Source organism: Panthera tigris, chromosome B3, assembly GCF_018350195.1.
Source record: "Panthera tigris isolate Pti1 chromosome B3, P.tigris_Pti1_mat1.1, whole genome shotgun sequence".
NCBI classification, from domain to species: domain Eukaryota; kingdom Metazoa; phylum Chordata; class Mammalia; order Carnivora; family Felidae; genus Panthera; species Panthera tigris.
In genome coordinates, this window is record NC_056665.1 from 138,382,175 (window position 1) to 138,387,741 (window position 5,567).

The window sequence follows — 5,567 nt, forward strand, 5'->3', positions numbered from 1 at the left end:
TTTCTTAGAAAAATTTTACATTTATTTATTTTTGAGAAACAGAGTGAGACAAAGCATGAGTGGGGGAGGGGCAGAGAGAGAAGGAGACACAGAATCGGAAGCAGGCTCCAGGCTCTGAGCTTCAGTACAGAGCCCGACACGGGGCTCGAACCCACAAACTGTGGGATCATGACCTGAGCCGAAGTCGGACGCTCAACTGACAGCCACCCAGGTGCCCCTCACATTTTGTTCTTTTTAAAATAATATCTATCTTTGTCAATATTCTGTTTGTTGAGTCATTGCCATCATACTCCCTTTTAGTTTTTTAAAAGATGTTTTTTTCTGAACCTATCTATAATAGCCACTTTGATGTTCTTGTCTGCTAATTCCAATATCTGGGCCCCCTTAGACAAAGTTTCTACTGATGGCTTTTTTTTGTTTTTCTTTTCTTAGCCTGACTCACAATTTCCAGTTTCTTCCAGATCTCATAATTTCTCATGGAAAACTAAGAAATTAAAGATTATATATTATGGTAATTCTGGATTTGGATCCTCTCAGCCCCCAAAGGTGGTGGTTGTGGCTGTTTGATTGTCGTTTAATAACTTGCCTGAACTTAGCGTGTGGAATCTACTTTCCCTCAGAGTGTAGCTACAGATGTCTCTGCTTAGGTTTTTGGTTTTGTTTTTCAAATTCTCTCTCTCTTTTTTAAAATGTTTATTTTTGAGAGAGAGAGAGAGAGAGAGAGAGAGAGAGAGAGAGAGACAAAGTGTGAGAAGGGGAGGGGCAGAGAGAGAGGGAGACACAGAATCCGAAGCAGGCTCCAGGCTCTGAGCTGTCAGCACAGAGCCCGACGTGGGGCTCGAACTCATGAACCGTGAGATCATGGCCTGAGCGGAAGTCGGACACTCAACCAACTGAGCCACCCAGGCACCCCACCCCCACCCCCACTCTTAAAGCCTGGCTATTTAGAACTTACCCTGTGTCCGTATTGCCTCCTGGTCAGGCAATGATTGCTCAGACACTTGGAACAGGTAAGGCTTCAACCCTCTGCTGACGGGTTGGTGTGTATGGATAAAGAGATGTATTCCAAGTTCAAGCAGTTTGTAAGACTGCTTTTTTGTTCACATTTTCTCAGTGCCTATGTGGAGGCTTACAGTCAGCCTAGGATATCTGTACAGCTTGGGCCCTCTTCAGTCTCTCGTGCATGAGTGTGTCAAGAGCCTATCAAGGCTAACTTTTGTCTCATTTCCCACATCTGCCTGTTCAGTCTCTGGCTGGTCGGCTGGTCTGTATTTGCCCTAATGAGAATCACAGGCTCAGACTAGCCCGAGGGCTGGTCTCCCCTGTTCAGTTGCCACTGACATTCTGCTCCTGGTACTGACAACACCACCGGGTAAGGGGCTACTCAGTGCTCCACCCCAGTCAACTCGCCCCTCTGTCATCAAAGCTACTGGCTTTCTTGGAGCATCCCACCTCGCGAGAAGGATCTAGGGTGAGGGCTAGGCGCAGCCCCAGGCAAGAATGCTGTATGCTTGCATTGTTTGTACCTGAAGTGCGATAGGTTTTCATGAACAACCGCTTCTCAATTTGGTGTGTAGTGTTTTGCCCAGTTTTATCATTGCTCTTTGCCCTGCTATACCAGAATGTTCTTCTAGCAGTGACTTTTAAGGGTTCAGAGTTAAAGATGCAGTCATGGGAAGGCCTGGAGGACCTTCGTAAGAACAGATGTTCTAGTAAGTTCTCCAACTTGCAAATTCTGCCCCCTTAAAAATGTAGAGAGAAGCCACTGAGAATCCCTGGGTTACTCATCCATTTATTCTTCTTCCCTTCCCTTCCCTTCCCTTCCCTTCCCTTCCCTTCCCTTCCCTTCCCTCCTTTCATCTTTCCTTCCTTCCTTCCTTCCTTCCTTCCTTCCTTCCTCCCTCCCCCTTTCCTTCCTTCCTCCCTTCCTTCCTTTTATCCATCCTTCCATCTATCTGTTCATCTATCCATCCATCCAACCATCCATCCATCCATCCATCCAACCATCCATCCATCCAACTTTCAATTATCAAACCTTTATCAAATGTTCATTCTGTCTCAGGCACTGTGTTAGGAGCCCAGAGAACAACCACACCTAAGATAAAGTTCTTGTTCTCAGGAAAAGCACGTGGAAAGGAAGGAAATCATGGTGATAGCTAGTGCCCCAACAGTAGCTCGGGGATGTCCACACAGGACCAGGTAGGAGGGGTGGGTTGGGGTGAAAGTGTAGCGGAATGGGGGTGTTCCTCTGGCTTTTCTCATAGCTTCTCCAGTCGCTACTCTCTCTTCCTGCCTGACAAACTTTACTCCTTACCTAGAGACTCCTGTAGCCATACCTCTTCTGTCTTGCATGGAGCCCACTTAGCTTTGGGGGGAATTGTCTTCTCTGCTTCATATCACAAAACTCTAGACAGTGGTTCTTTATCTTCACCCGAGAACTGTTTCATGCTCTGGCATAGCAAAGTGTCTGCAGACAGAGATAAGCTATGTTTTCACATTTTTGTCTGCAAAATTAATGATCTACAACTACAATAAAACCATCATCTCCCGTCACCAGTGGGGATCCCAGGACATTCTGAGCTTAAAAACACACACAGACTCACACACACAAAACCTCAATGGCAAACAGTGCAGATGTTTTTATTTTTCCTTTTCCTTCAGTAGTGTTTGCGATGGTTAGAAACATGGAATCATAAAATGCTATTGTCAAAACCCTCCTTGGAGATTTTCCAGCCTAAAGGCTTTATTTGACCAGAGGGGAGATGCGGGATGGGGGTTGGGTCCAAGCGTGTTCTGTCGGGGGACCTGCCCGATCCAGGATGGAATCTTCAGCCCTGTTTTCTGCTCTTCAGCTGCCTGGTGGTGCCTTTAAGTTCTCCACCTGGGCAGAGGGCTGGGAAGGCCCCAGCCCAGGTCTTGAAAAGTTGGCTGCCCTTGAGTCCCCAGCCCTGTCGTCTTCTGCTGCCTAGTGGTTCCTGCACTGGCTGAATACAGACTCTGATCTCTGCTCACGACTCTGCTTCGGGCTGACTTCCTTCCGCCTCTCTTCAGACCCATGGGAACCTTTGAGGCGGTAAAAAACGATGCTTCAAGGCAGGCTGCCCCTTGGCAGAGAGGCACCTGCATGATTGCACCGGTCGTTAGAACACTGAAGTGTTTTCCAGTGGTAAATGGCTGCTGCCTGCCTCCTCAAGCACCCCCCCTCCCCTGCCCTGACCACTCAGTCATCCAGCAGCTGTGAGCTTAGCTTTGCCAGCAGAGGCCCCCAGGACCCCGGCTAAGAGCATGGGATCCGGAGCCAACCTGTCTGGATTGAAACCCTGGTTCCTCTTTGGCTCTGTGACAATGGGCAGGTTGATTAAATTCTTCTCGAAGCCTCAGTCTCCCCATCTGCAAATGGGGATATATACACACCCCACAGGGCCGCTGGGAGATTCACGCTAATAAAAATGTCCCGGCTTCTATCTTTCTCACTGCTGTCACCCTATACCTGCTCTCCGTGTCCCTAAATCAGCAGTGAGGGTGAACTGAGGGCCTCTGTCTTGTCCTTAGGCTAGATATAGCCACACGCCAGGGGCCATGCAGGACAGAGAGGAAGTAGGCTCTGCCCAAGAGCTTTTCTCCCTTGAATCATGCTGGTGATGCCTGTGACCTTCTGGGCCCTGGGCTCTGCCTGTGTATACTGACTGTGGCTTCTTTCTTGTCAGGACCACTGGGTCTACTTCCTTAGAACCAGCTGTCCTCTCCTGCCACCCACATTCTAACTACAGTGAGGGCTGCTGTCACCCCAGTCACGACCTTCGTGAGGATTGGAAACAGGTAGCCCCTCTGGACAAGCGTATGACTTGGCAGTTGGACCACAGGCCAGATTTCTGGCTCTCCTCACCCCTTTGGCTGTGTACCCTTTGTGCAGTGCACATCCCATACAACTGTATATGGCATCCCTGCTGGCAGCAGTCAGGAGGCATTTAGGAAGGGTGCCGATAGATTTGTAAGCTAACAACCATAGTCATGAGTCCAAGCTTTGCTTTATAATCCAATGGCGTGGTTAATAAAGTGTCCCAAACCCTCGATATTTATTCACTAATCATTTGTTGAGCCCACTATGTGCCAGACTCTGAGGATACAGACATGACCAGGATCTGACTAGTCAGGACTCGATACCGGGGTCAAGGCAGGAAGACCTGTCCGGGGCTGGAATCCAGGAAGGGGTCTCCTCTGCCAGGCCTTCCCGCCAGGGCTGGTCTGTGCTCTGACTTCAGCCCCTCGGCTGGAGGAACTCAGCCTTTCTTACTTCCACCGGCACCCTGCTCAGAAGGCCCTCTGTTCCTGCATCTTCTTTCCCGGGGAGGCTGACCGTGCATCCTGCCGTCTCAGCCCGGCTGCCCCCTGGAGGGGAGCCGGTTAGGCAGTGGACAGCATGCTCCCCCGTGCACCTTCGCAAGCACGGCGGTGTCAGAAAAAGGACACAAGGAACCTGCGCAGGGTTTGCAGATGAGCGAGTTTTGCCGCCGTGTGCTCCTCGAACAGGCTCACCTTTTGCACGGTATTAATGTAAAAGTTTCATTTAAAAGACACCAGCTGTGGTCCTACCCAGGTTTATTCACATGGGACCTTCGCTGGGTCAACTTAATACTTAACTACTGCTTATTATCCCATCAGTCTTCAGGGACAACCCATGATCTAATTGCCCGGCATTTATGTTGCTTGGTAACCACACATAGAGAATAATAGTCCTTAAAGGGGCAGTGCGGAATTTCATGCCCCTGTCGTGAAGTACCCTTCGTTTCCCAGAGCACCCTGTGTTTTTTAATTCAGTGAATAAAAATGTGTAATGAATAATTAATTATGTGCTTGGAGGCACAATAGCTGCCTACTTTTGAATATTCATCAGCGGCATTATTAATTCACTAGAAATCCCAGGGAGGAATGGGGTAGGCTTTTAGCCTAGCTGGAGGACTTAAAGATAATGCTTTGCAACACGCACAAACTTTTCGAGAGCCGACTTTTCTTTGGGCGTCGCTTTCTGGTTAATTTTCCTCTTTCAAGAACGTTTCGCCATCCCTGCGGAGCTGGTGGGACGCACAGACCACCGGTGACCATGAAGAAAGGCCCACCCTGGACCTCCCGCCTGGAAAGTACATTAATAACCAGGCCCCCTGGCCCCCCGCGGCCCAGAGTGTGCTCGCAGGAGCCAGGGGCCTGGTGGCAGAGGCGGGAGCCCACGGTGGCTTCTGGAAGCGAAAGCAGAAGGCGCGTTTGACAGCTTCACACTTTCCCACTTGGGACCTTCTCCTGTCGCGGAGATGGGGACGATGGTCTCTTCCTCTGCAGCCTCTGGTGGACGGATCTGGTCTGTAACGGGCCGTGGGCAGAGAGCCCGTGTCAGCACTGGAAGCCTGGCCTCTGGGCCTCCTGGTGGCGTCCTCCTAAACACACCTGTGACGAGCCTCACCCCGAAGGCTGGTGCCGTTTCCTGCTGCACTTTTCTGCGACCTTCCATGGGGCTGTCACTCCTTACCCCACATCTCCAGTTAGCCTGTGGGAATCTCCCCTGGCCAATGCAA

At 50.2% G+C, this 5,567-nt stretch overlaps 1 long non-coding RNA gene across 1 annotated transcript; it reads right to left on the reverse strand.

The window, feature by feature from the left end:
• Positions 1-2,624: 2,624 nt before the first annotated feature.
• Positions 2,625-4,770, reverse strand: LOC122239307. The gene is made up of 2 exons (XR_006218274.1): positions 4,537-4,770; positions 2,625-3,063 (listed from the first exon to the last, which is right to left on the reverse strand). It is a non-coding gene; the product is annotated as an uncharacterized LOC122239307 (long non-coding RNA).
• Between the last annotated feature and the right edge of the window lie 797 nt (positions 4,771-5,567).